This window comes from Euprymna scolopes, chromosome 9 (genome assembly GCF_053919585.1).
Source record: "Euprymna scolopes isolate OS-2025 chromosome 9, ASM5391958v1, whole genome shotgun sequence".
Classification (NCBI taxonomy): domain Eukaryota; kingdom Metazoa; phylum Mollusca; class Cephalopoda; order Sepiida; family Sepiolidae; genus Euprymna; species Euprymna scolopes.
The window spans coordinates 70,245,032-70,266,057 of record NC_136490.1 but is presented as its reverse complement, the minus strand read 5'-3'; the positions used below and the strand labels follow the sequence as shown (position 1 = coordinate 70,266,057).

General features: G+C 27.5%; 1 protein-coding gene across 17 annotated transcripts in view; it reads left to right on the top strand.

Annotated features, from left to right (window-relative positions):
• LOC145284706 (uncharacterized) overlaps nucleotides 1-21,026 on the top strand; it is a 2,222,015-nt gene that overhangs the window by 1,632,103 nt on the left and 568,886 nt on the right. The window contains exon 1 of one of the 17 annotated variants that reach the window (XM_080133613.1): nucleotides 9,289-9,348. The exons of the other annotated variants lie outside the window; for them this stretch is intronic. The gene's annotated coding sequence lies outside the window, so the exon portion shown is untranslated. Of the gene's footprint in view, nucleotides 1-9,288; nucleotides 9,349-21,026 lie in introns of those variants that run through there. 17 annotated transcript variants of the gene reach the window in all.

The following is a 21,026-nucleotide window of genomic DNA, read 5'->3' as shown; positions in this document are numbered from 1 at the left end:
GAGCCAGTAACAATGTTCTTGAAATTTGGTCATTAGACCCTGCCAAATGTTATCCCTATTTGAATGCATGACATTCATTTATCACCCAAGTTGGCTGGTTCATTTTTGTCAAGAAAGGAAAAAAGAAATGAATAATAACTCTTATGTATATCAAAAACAAGAGGAAAAAAATACTTTCCCTTCCTTGAGATGTATACCTTCCTTTATATTGTCAGTACGCTGCATTAGCACTTGCCTGGATTTTGATTGGGGTCTAATTGCAAATTTTTTTCCAATGACCGATAAATGATTGTGTAATATTGGGTTATTTGTCAAGATCGTTAACATTTTTTTCCTTTGCAAGCATTAATAATTACATTAGTGTTTGCTGCTTACACTTCTCTCTCACTCTCATCAATACCCAAATAAAACCGCATATAATGGTTGCCAGTGGGCTCGTCGGCTTTTGAAGGATATCCACTTTACACTTGAAAACTGCATGCAATATTAATGGATGCTGACAAAGTTACCTGCCCTTTATCGCTTTTTCTTTACCTTATTATTTCCCTCTTTTTCATTTTCCCATGCATTTGTTCATTTTCCCCTTAAAAGCAGTGATTAGAAAACTAATCAAATTACACCAACGCTGGTTTTATCATTAATACATCGTTGCAGAGTTATTCTACAGAAAGGTGCAGGAATAACTTTTCATTCATATATATATATATATATATATATATATATATATATATATATATATATATATGTATATACATACAAACGGCACTTTTTTTCAGCAGATCTGGCCTTCAGTAAATAGTAGGTATTGAATCAAGTAGTATCCAGTTTTATCAAAAGCAAAGCAGTTATAAAAATATGGTTAAGATTTTTTTTAATAATATTACATATTTTTTTGCTGGCAAAAGGCCATTCGATCGAATCTTTGTTAGTTTCGATGTTCATATATAAAACGCCTATGCATACATCTATATAATAAAATATTAAATTTTCAAATAATCATAGGCACAAGCAAATATTGTCTTAAGTAAATAGATATTATGAATCATTATGTGGCCATTTCACTAAGTGAAAGTTTATATGTACACACACACGTATATATATATATATATATATATATATATATATATATATATATATATATATATATATATATATATATATATATAAAAGAATTAAGAGTAACTTCCCATAAAAAGAAAATGTCCTAAACAACGTTGTCGACCAATGTAACCATTTTCTTAATAGAGGACAGCAGCAACAAGACAGTTTGTATTTGAGTTTCCTACTGTTTAGAAGCAGATAATACAATCGCTAATGCGCTAGTCTTGTACTGAAATACAAAATGGCCTTCTCTAAATATTATTAATCATTGACAGAAAATAACTTTATACCTAACTATCTGTTAGTGGATTTTATTTAGGCCTAGACTATGTAAAAATATTAACTTACGGTGACATTGCTCTTTAAAACAAACAATTAAAATCATAGAATGCGAAAATGTTACATTAGAATAATGAATTAATACTGAGATACCGAAAGAAGACTAAATTAAACATAGCCGAATGATGGTGCATACAAATTTCATCCCTATTGCTTATAGATTTCTGCCTATTTCCTACGAGCCAACTAGCAATTGAGTTTTCTGCAAATATTTTCACATCCTACTCTCAGCGCTACTTTTCCTTGCTTACAACTGCGATAATATATGCTGGGTGTAAGCTTTATTCCACTTACATTACACCCTAATCTGCGCAGTTTCCATTGCGTGTGTTATTATGTAAAATTTGCCTGTAATATGCTGTTTCCATAAGATTGAAATTGTATGTTAGAAACAACAGAAAATATCACCTAGTATTAATACTATTTAATCCAGAGAGAGAGAGAGAGAGAGACAAAGCAAAGAATTGGAGATATAATGAACAGAAGTTTATTAGACATTTTACATCATTACATATATTGGGTCATATAATTAAATACGAAATCTGCATTAATCAAAATATCATAGTGAAGCGTATTTCATGACAGGACAATACCAGGCACCCTGCTATATATATATATATATATATATATATATATATATATATATGTATATATATATATATGTATAAAGTGTGTATATATATGTATAAAGTGTGTATATATATGTATAAAGTGTGTATATATATGTATAAAGTGTGTATATATATGTATAAAGTGTGTATATATATGTATAAAGTGTATATATATATGTATAAAGTGTGTATATATATGTATAAAGTGTGTATATATATGTATAAAGTGTGTATATATATATAAAGTGTGTATATATATATATAAAGTGTGTATATATATATGTATAAAGTGTGTATATATATATATATAAAGTGTATATATATAAAGTGTGTGTATATATATAGTGTGTATATATATATATAGTGTGTATATATATATATAAAGTGTGTGTATATATATAGAGTGTGTATATATATATAAAGTGTGTGTATATATATATAAAGTGTGTATGTATATATATATAAAGTGTGTATATATATAAAGTGTGTGTATATATATATATATAAAGTGTGTATATATATATATAAAATGTATATATATATATATATAAAGTGTGTATATATATATATAAAGTGTGTATATATATATATATAGTGTGTGTATATATATATATATATAGTGTGTGTATATATATATATAGTGTGTGTATATATATATTTATATAAAGTGTGTGTATATATATATATAAAGTGTGTGTATATATATATATATAAAGTGTGTGTGTATATATATATATAAAGTGTCTGTATATATATATATATAAAGTGTGTGTATATATATATACATATATATATAAAGTGTGTATATATATACACAGTGTGTGTATATATATATAAAGTGTGTATACATATATATAAAGTGTGTATATATATATAAAGTGTGTATATATATATAAAGTGTGTATACATATATATATAAAGTGTGTATATATATATATAAAGTGTGTATATATATATATAAAGTGTGTATATATATATAAAGTGTGTGTATATATATAAAGTGTGTGTATATATATACATATAAAGTGTGTATATACATATAAAGTGTGTATATATATATAAAGTGTGTATATATATATAAAGTGTGTATATATATATATATATAAAGTGTGTATGTGTATATATATATATAAAGTGTGTATGTGTATATATATATAAAGTGTGTATATATATATATATATAAAGTGTGTATATATATATATATATATAAAGTGTGTATATATATATATATATATATATAAAGTGTGTGTATATATATATATATATATATATAAAGTGTATATATATATATATAAAGTGTATATATATATAAAGTGTATATATATATATATAAAGTGTATATATATATATATAAAGTGTATATATATATATAAAGTGTGTGTATATATATAAAGTGTGTATATATATATATATATATATATATAAACTGTGTGTATATATATATAAAGTGTGTGTATATATACACATGTATATATATACACACTTTATATATATATATAAATATATATATATAGAAAGTGTGTAATTATATATACATATATATATATATAAAGTGTGTATATATACATATGTATAAAGTGTGTATATATATATACATATGTATAAAGTGTATATATATATATATACATATGTATAAAGTGTGTATATATATACAAATATATAAAGTGTGTATATATATACATATATATAAAGTGTGTATATATACATATATATAAAGTGTGTATATATATACATATATATAAAGTGTGTATATATATATATACATATATATAAAGTGTGTATATATATATATACATATATAAAGTGTGTGTATATATATACATATATATAAAGTGTGTGTATATATATACATATATATAAAGTGTGTATAAATATACATATATATAAAGTGTGTATAAATATACATATATATAAAGTGTGTATATATATACATATATATAAAGTGTGTATATATATATACATATATATAAAGTGTGTATATATATATACATATATATAAAGTGTGTATATATATATACATATATATAAAGTGTGCATATATATATACATATATATAAAGTGTGTGTATATATATATACATATATATATAAAGTGTGTGTATATATATAAAGGGTGTGTATATATATATATACATATAAAGTGTGTGTGTATATATATATAAAGTGTATATATATATATAAATGTGTGTATATATATATAAAGTGTATATATATAAGTAATGTGTGTGTATATATATAATGTGTGTATATATATATGTGTATATATACATATATATATATGTGTATATATACATATATATATAATGTGTGTGTATATATATATATATATATATATATATAATGTGTGTATTTATATAATGTGTGTATATATATATATAATGTATATATATATATAATGTGTATATATATAATGTATATATATAATGTGTATATATATATAATTTGTATATATATATAATGTATATATATATAATGTGTATATATATAATGTGTGTATATATATAATGTGTGTGTATATATATAATGTGTGTATATATATATATAATCTGTGTATATACATATATATAATGTGTGTGTATATATATATATTATCTGTGTATATACATATATATAATGTGTGTGTATATATATATTATCTGTGTATATACATTTATATAATGTGTGTGTATATATATATATAATGTGTGTATGTGTATATATATAATGTGTGTATGTGTGTATATATATAATGTGTGTATATATATATAATGTGTATGCATATATATAATGTGTGTATATATATAATTTGCGTATATATATATATAATGTGTGTATATATAATGTGTGTATATGAATAATGTGCATATATATATATGTACATACATATACACATATATATATATATGTACATATATATACATATATATGTATATGTACATATATATACATATATATGTATATGTACATATATATATATATACATATATATACATATATACATATGTACACATATATATGTACATATATATATATACATATATATACATATATACATATATACATATGTACACATATATATATACATATATATACATATATATATATGCACATATATATATGTACATATATATGTACATATACATATATATATGTATATATATGTACATATCTACATATGTGTGTACATGTATATGTGTGTACATACCTACATATAAATTTACATATATATGTACATATGTACATATATGTATATATATATATATATATGTACATATATATATATATGTATATATATATGTACATATATATATGTACATATATATATATGTACATATATATGTACATATATATATATGTTCATATATATATATGTACATATATATATATGTATATATATATATGTACATATATATATATGTACATATATATATATGTACATATATATATGTACATATATATATATATATATGTACATATATATATATGTATATATGTACATATATATATATGTACATATATATATGTATGTACATATATATATATGTAAATATATATATGTACATATATATATACATATATATAAATAACTATATGCATATATATATATAAATATCTATATGCATATAAAATATCCATATGCATATATATATATATATATATATATATATACACAAATATCTATATATATAAAATATCTATGTGCATATATATATATATAAACATATATATATATATGTATACACACAAATATCTATGTGCATATATATAGAAATTTTTCTCTCTGTCTCTCTCTCTATATATATATAGATATATATATATATATATATATATATATATATATATATAGATATATATATATATACACATATATATACATAAATATCTAGATGCATATAAATAAATATATAAATAAATACCTATATGCATATATATATATGTGCAAATAAACATCTATATATGTATATAGAATATGAATATATATATAAATGAATATATATATATATATATATATATATATATATAAATATCAATATGCATGTATATAAATATCAATAGTAATAAATATCTATATGAATATATATATATATAAATATGAATATATATATAAATATTTATATATATATGTACATATATATATATATATATTCATATTTATATATATATTCATATTTATATATATATTCATATAGATATTTATGCACATGCATATAGTTATTTATATATTTGCATATCGTTATTTATATATATGCATATAGACATTTATGCACATGCATATAGTTGTTCATATGTATGCATATAGATATTTATATAGATGCATATAGATATTTATATATATAGATATTTGTATGTATGCATATAGATATTTATATGTATATGCATATAGATATTTATATGTATATGCATATAGATATTATATGTATGCATATAGATATTTATATATTCATGTAGATATTTATATATAGATATAAATATTTTATATATAGAGAGATATTTTATATATTTATTTATATATATATATATATATATATATATATATATATCTGGTTTATATTTTATATATCTGGTTTATATTTTATATATCTGGTTTATATTTTATATAGTTGTATAGATATTTTATATATTTGTATATATATTTTATATATATAGATATTTTATATATTTTTATATATATTTTATATATATATAGATATTTTATATATTTTATTCGATATTGTGTATATTTATATAGATATTTATGTATATATATATATATATATATATATATATATAGATAATATACATATTTATTTATATATATGCATATAGATAACTATTTATATATATGCATATAGATAATTTTATATATATATAGATAGATAGATAATTATATATATGTGTGCATATATATATATATATATATATATATATATATATATATATATATATATACGAGATGCGCGCAATAAGTAATGCTCCTGACTCACTTCCAGTTCTCTGATCAATCTGAAATTGTGCATGTGCAATGATTTATATCTCTACAGTGTGTGTGTGGTAAATTACAGCTTTGAATTCAATGTGGTGTCTGTTTTACAGATGTTTGGACGGAGTCAGGTGTGAAATGGTGCCTGTTGAATGACGAGCACTGATTCGGTTTTGTATTTGAAAGGAGCACACCACCGGATACTTTTGATGAAATGAAAGAAACTCATGGTGATAATGCCCCATCATATGATCTAGTAAAACGCTGGCGTCGTGAATTCAAACATTGCCGGATGTTTGTGGAAACAGCTCCCAGACCTGGTAGCCCCCTTCTGCCATTGATGAGGCATCTGTCTTTCCAGTTGAGGCTGCCATTTTGGAAGATCGGTGGATTACTAATCGTCAAATAGCCCAAGATATCAATATTCGTACAGGGTCTATGGAAACTATCATTCATGACCATTTGCATATGGTCATGAATGGATTTCCAGATGTCAGATGTATTTCCAGGTTGCTCACACCATTCCAGAAGCGAGAACACGTCGAGTGTTCGAGGATGAATTTGGAGATGTGCCAAGAAGATGAGTCAAAGTTTTTCAAATGACCGATTACACAGGATGAAACCTGGGTCAGTAATTATGATCCAGAGATCAAAGGCCAGTCAATGCAGTGGAAGCACTCGGACTCATCACCTCCAAAGAAGGCAAGGGTGTAGCCCTCTGCTGGCAAGGTCGTGCTCACAGTCTTCTGGGACCAGGACGGAGTAGTGATGACAGATTTCCTGGCAAAGTGCACCACAATTACAGGAGTCTATTATGCTTCACTTTTGGGGAAATTAAGAGAAGCTACCAAAAGCAAGAGGTGGGGCAAGATCAGCAAAGTACCCTCCTCCTGCAGGACAACGCTCTGGTCCACAACTCGCATGTCGCCAGATCAGACGCACAGGCGCGTGGTTATAGAATCTTTCCCCATCCTCCCTTCTCTCCTGACCTTGCACCCTCTGACTTTCACCTCTTCCCATCTATGAAGTTGTTTTTTAAAGGAAAGAGTTTCCCAGATGATGCAGCCTTGATTTCTGAAGTCATGTCGTGGTTGGAGCCCCAATCTGGGGTATTCTACAAAAACGGTCTCCAGAGCTACATCAAACGATGGGAGAAATGCATAACTGGGTGGTTCCTATGTAGAGAAATACTAATAACTGTGCCAAGTTTCGTTGCTCTACTCCTATTTGAAGTGGGTCAGGGGCATTACTTATTGCACGCCCCTCGTATATATATATATATATATATATATATATATATATATATATATATTCATTTAAATTGGAATTCAATATTGAGATGAGTATTATTTATATTAATTTATTTTTATTGCGGACTATAATTCTCATCTTTATTAGTTGTTATTTTACGACATTTCGGCCAACTATTCCTTTGGCCTTCATCAGGTGGTAACCGTGATGGATAGGAACTTCGAATCTCATAACTGCATTCTCAGCAATCACTGCCATCCATAATTGTTGTCCTCTCACCACGATTTTGGCCAAGTAAGCCCCTGGCCGGCTTTGGGTAGGATTGAATCTGCTATCTTCAGACAATCATCATCTGGAACTGTAGAGATTCAACGTTTCTATCAACTGCGCCACGGGCCCGGGCGGTTGGATTTTTTTGATCTTATAAGTCCATGTTTATTTATTTTCTGATCTTCCATGGTTGGGTCTGTACCAAATGGTATATATATTATTTTAATTAGAATTCATTATTGAGATGAGTATTATGTATATTAAATTATTGATCGCCCTTCGCGGCCCGTGGCGCAGTTAATAGAGGCCAGAGGAATAGTTGACCGAAATGTCGTTAAACAACAACTTATAAAGATGAAAGTAATAGTCCGCAATAAAAATAAATTAATATATATATATATATATATATATATATATGTATATTTGTAGTTATCCCCATACAGTACTGTTTCGTTGTATCAAAACTCAACTGTGCTAGACAAGCCGAACCTAGAACCATCGGGTTGACAATCGGCAGTTCTACCCATCGACCCACGCCCTTAAAAACCTCAAAAATGTCAATTGTAAACACACATTCGTCCACCACTTTTCTAGTGCTGAAATCGCTTGTTTACAAGCAAACATATACATATGTATGTGTGTACATGTGTGTACGTATATATATGTGTGTGTGTACGTGTGTGTATGTGTAAATATATATATATATATAGAGAGAGAGAGAGAGAAAAAGAAAATAAAAAAGGAACAAACCGTATTATGTGTTCACCAACGTTTCGTCTTTATTTCGAGACTTCCTCTGGGTGAAATAAAGACGAAACGTTGGTGAACACATAATACGGTTTGTTCCTTTTTTATTTTTTTCTATTTTGTCGGAATACTATTTCCATTATTTTCATCATATATATATATATATATATATATATATATATATATATATATATATATATATATATATATATTGCGTGTGTGTGTGTGTTTTTGCATAGATAAAATAAGTAAAAAGAAAATGAAAACTTTATTTTGGGCGTATAGTTTTATTTGTGTTGTTATTGTCCATGTTAGATAACTAAAAATTAAAATCGTATTTATTTCTCAAAAATAATCAAAATTTTATATTACATGCGTGACCTGAACATTTCACATTTTTTAGTGGTGGAATGAAATGCCAATCACGCACGAATCTTGTACTTTTACTAAAATTGGATATTTAATTTTCTTTTAATTTAAGGATTGAGATTGTATTAAGATACATCAGGCTACCGAATCATTTTGTGTTACACAATGTATTTATAACATAGTCATTTGATAAGTTCTAGTAAATTATCTGATTGTATTTTTAATTTTTCCTGTAGATAGTCTATTTATTGGAATCTTAGCATATTTTCGAGCATCGTGATCACGCTTGATGCGTGATAATATTTAGTGCAGTATTTCTATATTTTGTACAGTCGATTAAAATATGTTTCGGTTTGGTCACGGTAAGTTGCAACAATTTTTGTTAATTTAGCACCGATATATTCCTATACTTTGTTCTGGGTTAACTTGAAACGACAAGCTATTCTTTGGAAAGAAGAAATACTTAAACAAATATGCACTGTTATCGAAAGACCAAAGTTTTTTTTTCTTAAATATATTTTTTTCTAGATTAACAGTATTTTTAATAAAATGTATGAATTAAATAGTATGAATATATTCAACAAAAAGGAATATTTTGGTGTGCACACACACACACACATATATATATATATATATATATATATATATGTATGAATGTATAAAATTAGTGTAAAAATATCTAAATATTTTAAAAAGATCAACGTATATATATATATATATATATATATTGATCTTTTCTTTTTTTTTTTTTTAAGAGGTTTAAAAAGATCAACGTGTGTATGTATATATATATATATATATATATATATATATATATATATATATATATATATATATATATATACTGGCATTTCTGTCCGGCGTTGCCCGGGTGTTTGGAGGTGTATGGTGAGCAAAAAAAAAAAGCTGTCAATTTTTTAACTTTGACCCCGATTATGACCCCTTAACATTTATTGTTTTGGGCTCAAATCAAGTAATTAATTTAGATCCATATCCAAGGAACCTATATCTAAAATTTCAAGTTTTTAGGCCCAAAATTGGACAGATACGTTCACTGTTATAGATAGATAGATATAATTAGCAAGATCGGTGTCTTGGCGTAACTTGATAAAATTGTGAAACCCTCAAAACTCATACTCCAACCACTGCATGTATGCTGTGTTGTACTTTATTTGTTTTTGGCAAATCTGTTTTCATAGTTATTTAAATACTAGTCTTTGTCTTGAACAATGAGAGTTAATGGTTAGATTATTAAACATTTCATTAAAACGTAGTTAAAAAATCTTTCGTTTTGATCCCGGACCCAATGCCAACTAAAAATATTGTATGTAATTCTAAATAAAAAGGAAAAACACACACTGCACAGTTACTTGTTAACGATCAAAAAACTTATAGTCTCTATTTTTTACAGAAGTAAAGAGATCGAGTGAAACTGATCTATTAGTATTTTTTTTAATATTTAGAGAAGGAGGAAATGTCGATTAGAAAAGATTCATATTTTTGAATTTTCGAGTTGATGATAATTTAGAATTTTTGTATTATACGGACTACTGCTATTCTCCAAATGTTTTAGTTGATGTAAGTTTTGACCTTCTTCACATTTATCTTGTCGATTTTTCTATTAGGTTGGTGAAAAAATACTGTCGTTTTTGACGTTCAACTAAAAAGAAAACGATATTATTTTTGAACGAACTTAATAACATCTCTGGAATCCGTATGGAATTTCAAATGGAACCTTTTATTTAACCCACATTAAATTTACAGGCTCTCATTCCTTAAGCCACGACCAGGTAAAAGTTCTAAACAATTTCCAATTATTTTCTATCATCTGTACAGAGGAGTGAACCTTCAACCTCCGGGAGAATGTTAGAACTAAGGTTTTTGCTTAGTATTTTATCCGTTATATCATGAGTTTATTAGACGGTTTATTGGCAATTTTTGTAAATATAATTCGATATATCATTTAAAAAAATCGGTTTAGCAATAAAAAAAATATCTATTAAACGTCTGACAAAACATTGAAAAAAATATTTTCAACTTTTTATTTTATTTTAACTCTTAGCTTTATAAATAACAGCAACCTGAAATCCATAATGTTTATGCTGTTTATTTTTACCTAATTTGTTATTTTTTTATTCTAACTTTCGTAACAGTTAAATTAATTTTATCTGTGTATCGTTTAATCATTAAATTGATTGAATGTAATTGTTTAAAATAGATTTTAATTTTCAACAGTCATTTACAAACGATACGACACCCACATAAACGTTATCTGGTCTGAGAAGTGTATTATTTAATCATTTTAATAATTATGTCTCTTTAATTTTTAGATACTTCATTGGATATTGGATTCGTTTTAATCTAATAGTTTTTCCCTTGTGATAGATTTCTAGGAATAAATAAATCCTTTTCTAATACATTTGAGTCTGTTTATATAAAAAAGGGGTAGCGGTTTTTATTTGAATTTTAGATTATTCTTTTTCATGAGCCTCATCAATGTCCTATTTAGATTAGTCTGTAGCTTTATGGATTATGATTTTAATCACCAAACTATAACCTGAAAATGAACAGAATATGTATGAACATTGGAAATATGTTAAAGATATGGGTTAAATCTCCAAATCTGAGAAGTCATAATGTCAAATGAGAGTAATAGTCAGTACTCTTTGTGGAGTATTTTCAACTAATAGAAAATAATTCAACATGAAAGAGGATTCAGCTTAATAATGGCCGAGCAATTACTTTGAAAATTAATTACTTTGAGCATGAAAGCACTTATTAGTTGCAGTCTGTTAAGCATTTCTCCAATGATTTCGCTCACATGTACAACATGTGAGAAGCTTATTTTATACATTGTCATGTCTGCACGGGTTCGTCCCAACACATAATTGTATATGCGGATATAATTTAGAAGATAATAAAAATTTCAATAAATAAAAAAAAATCTTCTCTCTCTCTCACTCTATATATATATATATATATATATATATATATATATATATATAAACTACTTCATTTACTCACATAAAATTAATATACAAAAGTATAAATTTATTTGTAAACTTTAAGTATTTACTTCAAAAGTGCTCAATACGTAGGTAGAGCTAGTTAGTAAGTTATGAAATATATATGGTGATTAAGCTACACTGAATATTTCGCGTTTCATCCACTCTAGGACTCTTGAGGCTTATGTGCGAATTTTGTGGTTGTTTGTCGTTTTTATATACTCACCTCCTATTGAGATTTTAGTTAGCCAATCAGCTTTCTAGTATCCACCGCGCCCTTCCTATCAGCCAATGAACATGCACTTACCGGACAAAGGCCTATTTGACCTCTGGTTGACCTGCTCCTTTATGTGTGCTCTATTTAGTCTGGATATCTAGTTTCTTGACCTGTTTTAAATCTAGGTTAGGGTTTTTTTTATGTTAGTTTATATATACATACATATATGTGTGATCGTTTATGTATATTCATGTTTATTTAATTTATTTATCTGTTTATTTTCTATTTTTTTTTTGTTAGTTTTACAATTATTTTGTATCGCTATCCTAGAGTTAATTTTATTCTGTGAACACAGTTGTTCGCTATTTCTCTTCTACAGTTTAATAGATGTTGGGGTTCTTTAAAGTACAGGATAGCAAATTTTTCATGAAAGCATAGTCTACATGGGTTGTCTAGGTCTCTACATGTAGTAGCTTATCTTATTATTTTCCATTCGACTACCGGCGAATGTCCGCTTTCCTTGAGTTCCCAATATTTATTTGCTAGCATTGTTTTCATACGGTGTTTTTTATTGTTGAATATACTTTTGTGGTCGTAATATCGAGTTTTGAAATCTGAGGAAGTCATACCTACGTAATATTTCTTGTTATTCGGGTTTCTTTTCGTAAATATTGTGGCCTGGTAAACTACGCTTTTGGTTAGACATTTATTTTGAAGTGGGCAAAGTGTGTGGTGTCTACAATTGCATTTATCTTGTTCGTTATTAGTATTGTTATTTTTATTTCTAGTATGGCTGATGTTGTCCAAGGTTGGTTTATTATTATTATTATTATTATTATTTCTGCTAGTGTTAGTTTTATTTTTGTCATGGTGTCTCCTTTTTTATTGTTTATTTTGTTGTTGTTTACATTGTTTTTATTTAATATTTTGGTATTATGTGCTTTAATTATCATCTCTAAACTTTCGCGGCAGCTGTAGGATAACTTTAAGGTATTTTTATTGAAAATTTTGTGTAAGGGTTGGTTGCGGGAAAGTATTTTTCAATAAGATCTAGAAATTTCTTGCCAAGTTTTGTTTTGAACATTTGATTGTATGGGACCGTATACCAAATTATAGTTCTTTTTCTTCTATTTTTAATTTTATTATAGTTATTGGTGTTTAGTTGCTTATATTTGATATCGATATTTTTGTATCCACTATTTTTTAGGGCTGTTTCATAGATATTGGTTGACCTGTTAAATGCATTTTCATCGCTTGAGTTATTGCTGAGTCTACTTATGATCGAGTTAGGAATCTGTTTTATAATTGCTGGTGGGTGATTGGACTTAGGGTTTACGTATATTAGAGTAGCGTTATCTTTTAAGTAGGGTTCATATGTGTTTTTATCTAAATTTAACGTGACGTCCAGGAAGTTTGTTATTGTTATGTTAGCTGATACGTCTGCTTTTAGGCCTAATTTTTTCATTTCCTTGTGTATGATTTTTTTAAAGTTATCTCCCTTGACTTTTTTTGTAGTCTTTTATTATAGCTAGTCCATCATCTCTATATGGGCCGATATCCGTAGTATCAAATATGCTTGTGAGGGTATATAGAATTAATAATCCCACAAGATCTGATGCCACTGTAGAATCCCTGGCACCCATTGCCAAATCAAATGAATTTGTCATTTTAGTTTTTATCCATTAAGCCTGAAGAGTCCTAGAGTAGATGAAACACGGAATATTCAATGTAGCTAAATCGCCATATATATTTTATAACTTACTATATATATATATATATATATATATATATATATATATATATATATATATATTAGTTAAGAGAAGCTATTGACTGTTAACTCTGAAATTAATGTCATTTTTATATTTTCACCTGTTGTTGTCATATTTTGCCATTTTTAAAAACACATTACTATAGTCACAAAGAAATAATATATGTGATGAAATAAATGCGATAGCCAGCTTAATAAATATTTTCAAGTAATGGTTAACGATTCTTCAAAATATATATATATATATACCAATGATATATATTTAACATAGACATATCTTCAAACTTTATTGTAGATTCATGGTGAATCCAGTCCTCAGAGGCTCAATGTGTCTATATACATTTGAATGGCATCTCAAATTACAAACATATGTGCATATAAAATGGTTTGAATTAACTACTAGACACAAAATTTGAGTGTTTTAGGTCTTGCTTTACATGGATTTTGCAAGACAACTTGGCATGAGGATACTTTCCCCTTAAACTAATATTTGATAACATATATATATATATCTATCCTAGCAGTTCAGCCCGGCTTTGCTCGGGCCCTATGCACTGTTCATAACTTTACGTGTATATGTATGTATATATATATATATATATATATATATATATATATAAAAAGTTTGCCTCATGTCCAGGTAACCTACATCTATAATTTCAAATGTTTAGACTCAAAATCAGCGGAGGAGTTTGGTAGAGTCTTTTAACTTTGACCTCTTGGCAGACCAAGTGTCGTCCAAAAACTGATTAAAAAACTTGATGCATGTCTGAATACGCTCTATGTAGAATTTCAAATGTTTAGACCCAAAATTGGTTGAATTGTTTGCTAGAAACCGCAAAGGTCAAATCTTTTGAACTTCGGCACGTTGGAAGCCAAATTTTCGGTCAAAACCCGATTAAAAAGCTTGCCCTATGTCTGAATACACTTTATGTAACATTTCAAATGTCTAGACCAAAAATTGACTGAGTAATTAACTTTGACCCCCTTGGGCTCAAATCAAGTTTAAAAGTTTGATCCATGCCCAAGTACCCTACATCTAAAATTTTAAGTGTTTAGACCCAAAATTAACAGAGGAGTTTGGTAGAGTTTTCAAAGGTCAAATCATTGAACTTTGACCCCTTGACAGCCAAATTTCTGGTCGAAAACCGATTAAAAAGATTTTCCGAATCCTCAATACCCATTATGTCAAATCTCTAGTCTGTAGACTAAAAATTGACAGAGTAGTTTGGTAGGGAAATGTACACACAGACACACATATACTTTCACTCATATATATATATATTTGTGGAAATATACGTTTCCTTATAATATATACCAATCCTTATTTAAGAAGCTCAATATAATCACAGAGAAATATAGTGAATGAATAACAAAGGTCTATATTTCAAAGTTCTTGGTGTTGACCATCTTATAATTTATTCCTTTAATTTAGTTGACATTTACAATTCTTGACAGTATCCGTTTCCTAGCACAAAATTAATCACTTATGTCAAGTGTCTTTGTGGTTTATGCATAACTGACGTGTATCTATATATAGCTAATCATGCCTTACGTCACACAATTATGTCAGATGTATTGTTTTTGTTTAACTGTATATTATTGTTCTAAACTAAAATCCTAATCTTTCATCATAAACCTTAGCTGTAAATATGTTAGTGTTCTAAATACCAATTCCATTTCAATAACATTATTCACTTAGTGAAGTATTTCCCCTCGTGCAATACAGTGTCGCCTAAGGGTCATATTATCCAACACTAAACGCTAAGTTAATTTTCAAAATGATATAGTATTTTAGACACAAATAAGATCCCTCTGTATGGCTAACACACACTGACTTATACGAAGAATGGTGCACCATTTCCAAGTAGTTATTTCAAGTATCAGCACTCACTTGGATATTCCACCAGACCAGATGAATTCTTGTCTTGGAATCGGGTAAGACCAAAAGAAAGATATTCTATGACATTGTTATCTGGAGAATTGGATAAAGGAAAATTAACGTTTAAGGAGAACTTTAATATAATATTCGAATATCTCTGCATTTCATATACAAATCAAGGGACCAGGAATAGATCCCTTGATTTCTAAGAATTCGACTAAAATAAAATGAAACAACAAAGTCACATTAAAAAGACTTTATACTCATTAAACCGAATTTGCAAAAGACCGTTGAATATCAGTAAGTTATATGAAAGTTATCTACAATCGGTTGGTTTTACTTATTTTCTGAATGTCCTGAGAACGATGTAAAAATTGAAAACCGCAAAACTAGTCAGATGTTATACCATACGACGTAAGAAAAAATTTTATTATTATAGTTTATTTAAAATTTATACCCGTTCATGAGTGCTTTTTTTTAGGAAAATTGAAGAATCCAAACAATTAATGCTCTCACGTCTAAACATTATATAAATATTTTAATCGCTTTTCTAATTATCTATAAATATAAATTGTAGTGTTCAGTAAATATTAAAATTTTCATATTATATCATAACTACAAAAAAAGACATTACACTTATGTAGAGGTGAGGGAATTGAAAAGTTGTATTTATAAAAAAACCCTGCTAGGAAGGTCATATTTGATATGTATGAAAAAATACATTCGTTTCATTAACTCTACTAATAACCCTAAATCGCTATAAACAAAAACAAAACGTTTTGTAATCTTTCTTGCTATTAAATTCACAAATAAAGACTTATAATTCGATTTAATATATAACTATTCTTGATTTGGGATTAAAATTAGTCTGATACAGATTAGACATCTATTTCTTTTTCTAATCAATCAAGGAAAAGAAAATAGTCTCATTTAAAATCTGTATAAAATTCTGAATATCAATGATGATTGGTAAATCGAGACAATACTGTTAACATATTATGATCCCTTTCATCACCTAAATTGATTTTTTGTGCAGGTTTTTTTCCCAAAAGAAATGGATATTATTATTGATGGACGACAATCTAATGACATGTTTATTGTTTTTAAATGTCTTTCCATAAAACGTGTCCATGGCACAGTGTCAATGTTAACATATTCTTAATAGTCCTAATATTGTACTGATTTATTGTGATCCCAAAACTAACATCAACAATGTTTTGTTTGAACTTTGGAGTGAAAATAAGAATTTTCAGAGGCACATGCATAAAAGAAGAATCAATGAATATTGTCAGAGTCGTGTAAGATATTTGATTACATAGGGTAATTGGACAAGGAAAATTTGTGAGATTACAAATTAACTCCTCGAAAATATTGTTTTTTTATGACCTTCCGCAGCACAATTTCTTTTTTCTTATGCAGTTGAGTAAACAAGAGAGCAGGAAAGAATGTGATGCTTATTCAAGGAAAGAAAACCAAAATTGTGATAAAAATTGCTGGAATAAGAGTTTAGCACAAAAGAAAGGAAATACCAATTTAAATTGACATTACCATTTACTTATAATAACTTTTAATTTCAGTAATTGAACTAATATCATACTTTATTACCTGACACAGTTTTGGTAGGTATTATCCGTACGAGTTAAGGATACATCTGCAACAATCAGTCTGACAGTGGCCTTGTTGTTGCTGCACTTGGGCGTGATTCTGTTTAATCCTAGAAGGACACTTTCTGAGAAGAGGTCAGTTTACTGCTAATCGCCTAAGACACCCCTACCAGGAATTGTGTGCAGGACAGTGCAAACATGTTTTTATAGACTGTAATACCTGGTATTTATTATCTGGAGCTTTTTGATACTCATGTTAAAACTTTACCTAAAATTATATCGATTCGATTATATTTACACTTTTTGTATTTGTAATATTCTCGTCAAAATTTTTGTGCACTTAATGCCGAATATACCAAGTAATTATCTTTGGTTTTCCAACATTATGTCGAGCAGATAGTCTGAACCATCTCCATGACAGTCTGTATAGAATATTATTCCACACAAGTCTATTACCTTCTTATATACTTGAGTAAAGTATTTTATATATAACAAAGTACATTCTCAAATGAAAACGTTTGATAAACAATAATTTGTTCATGACATTTTTATGCAGACTATTCTTTTTAATTTAAATTTTAAATTGCATTTTATAAATGTATACACAATATTCCATTTTAACACCTATAGGTCTTTATTACTAGAGAAGATGGCTTTAATTCCAGATTAATTCACATCACAATCATTATATGCTCCATCTTTCCAGGTGGTGTTTAATCCCAAAACAGATATAACTTTTTCGTCAGTATATTTTCAGATAAAGCAAACATTTACATATGGAACTCAAGCCACAGCATCTAGAACATGCTGTGGGCTATAACTCGACATATCTGAAAATTGAAGATAGACACTTTTTAATCACAGGTGACAAGAACAAAAAAAAAAACTTAAGTAGCACTACACCTGAGACCATATATTGATTAAGATATTGTGTCACTTAATTGTGGGGAGAAAGGATATCTTAATATAATAATTTTCTATTTTTGAATTAAACAGGAAATTCTGGCAGTTGCTGGTATGAAGCTTGTTGTCAAATTATTGTTTTGGATAAAGAAAATAAAATTAAAAATAAATATAAAATCTTTTATTCTAAGCATTTGGTTCTAATAATTTTGTTCATATGTAAATAAAAAATGCGTATAGACTGTACAGTGAGTAATCTAGCAGTTATTCGATTTTTAACTTGTAAACTCTGGGAATCGATGGAAGGAGTTCTTCATCAGTTTTCAAATTATAGTTCTATCATAATGAAGTGATTTACCTAATTCGACCAAGGAAGCAAAGCATCTGTTTCTGCTGATGCTGCTGCTGTCAGGGATGGCAACTACTTACAATCAAATTCAATGCTGCAAACAAGGTCAAGTGTTATGCCCCAAGATTCAACAGCCATCATTATGGTAATTGTTTGAGTTTGTGCTGTATCATTGTCAGAATCTGCTAAATATACAGAAGTGAGGGAAGATGGAGGGATGATGATAATCATTGATATCAATAATAGAAGAGGTAAATTCTGAATGCCTACCAAAATGTAATTTTGTTGTCTGCAATCAGCCAACTCGGACAATCTAGGTAAAGTAGGTAAAATATACAAGCAAGAAAAAGAAGAGAGAAGAAAACTGATGTGGCTGACATGAAGAAATATTCTTTCTTTGGCGGTCACGTTAATCTTAATCTTGCACTTTTCAATCAAAGAATCTAATTCACTTTGTTTATTCTGTACTGTTTAATTGGGTCAGATTTAATAAACAAGAAAGAACTCAAAGTAGAAAAAATGTTCTAGTTGGAATATATGTTCTTCTTAATTTGAGAAAATTACATCTCTCGATGAAAATATTGTATATTCAATGATATATTTTGGTATCATATCGTGAAAATCATCATCTGTATTCTGTTAAGAATTAATACGCGCACACATGTATGTATGTATGTATGTATGTATGTCTGGCGAATGAACTCTTTTTCTGGGTCAACGGCCAACTAGCACCGTGTATATTTGTGTGTGTGTATATGTGTGTTGGGGTGGAGAGGGCTCCCGTAAGCCGTGGTGAAGGCAACCTTTCTAGAAGCAAATCTCTGATTTAAAAAACCATAAAGCGGAAGACCATTACCCGCATTAAGCTGGTCTGCAGTTTAATTTGTTGCTGGCTATCTTTCTCTTGCTTGTTGCTGGATCTCAACATTTTGAACCGAGAGAGAGACTTAGCTGTCGTACAAAGCTAAGACTCTATAACATCATCTGTGTATAGATACTCCCTCAGCCATTTGGGCTCATGGATTTTAAATGTCTGAGGGAGTGGCACTCGTCTGACAAGACGTTGCAATCATCATATCATGTATGTATGTATATTCCGAGTGTGAGAGATGATATAATTATTTCTGCAGTCAAGCAACGTTGCTACTCACAAGAACCATAACAGCCAACGAGCTGTTATGTTCTGCTATTATGGCGCTTGTGAGCTGCGACGTTGCTTGACTCTGGAAATATATATATGAATATTTCTTTACAAAAATTTAAATAAAGATATAATGAAACCAAACCTTAATATCCTTATAATGAAACCAAACCTTAATATCCTTATAATGAAACCAAACCTTAATATCCTTATAATGAAACCAAACCTTAATATCCTTATTCTAACTTTATTACACGGTTACCATACAGGGAAATGTCTAAAATTTAAAGTTTAAGCTTAACGGCCTTAAGAAATAATGTAAAAAGTAATTCTGCTTAATTCATGACTAATGACTATGGATCAAATTTAATGCAGTCTAATATATCTGCAATTATAACTGGCCATATTATGTCTGCTAAAACCTTTTTAAAATACTCCAAATAATCTTAAATTTGAAGATTATTTATTAATTGAAAATACCTATTGTTAAATTTCATATAATCGTAGGTATCTAAATGTTCATGAAAG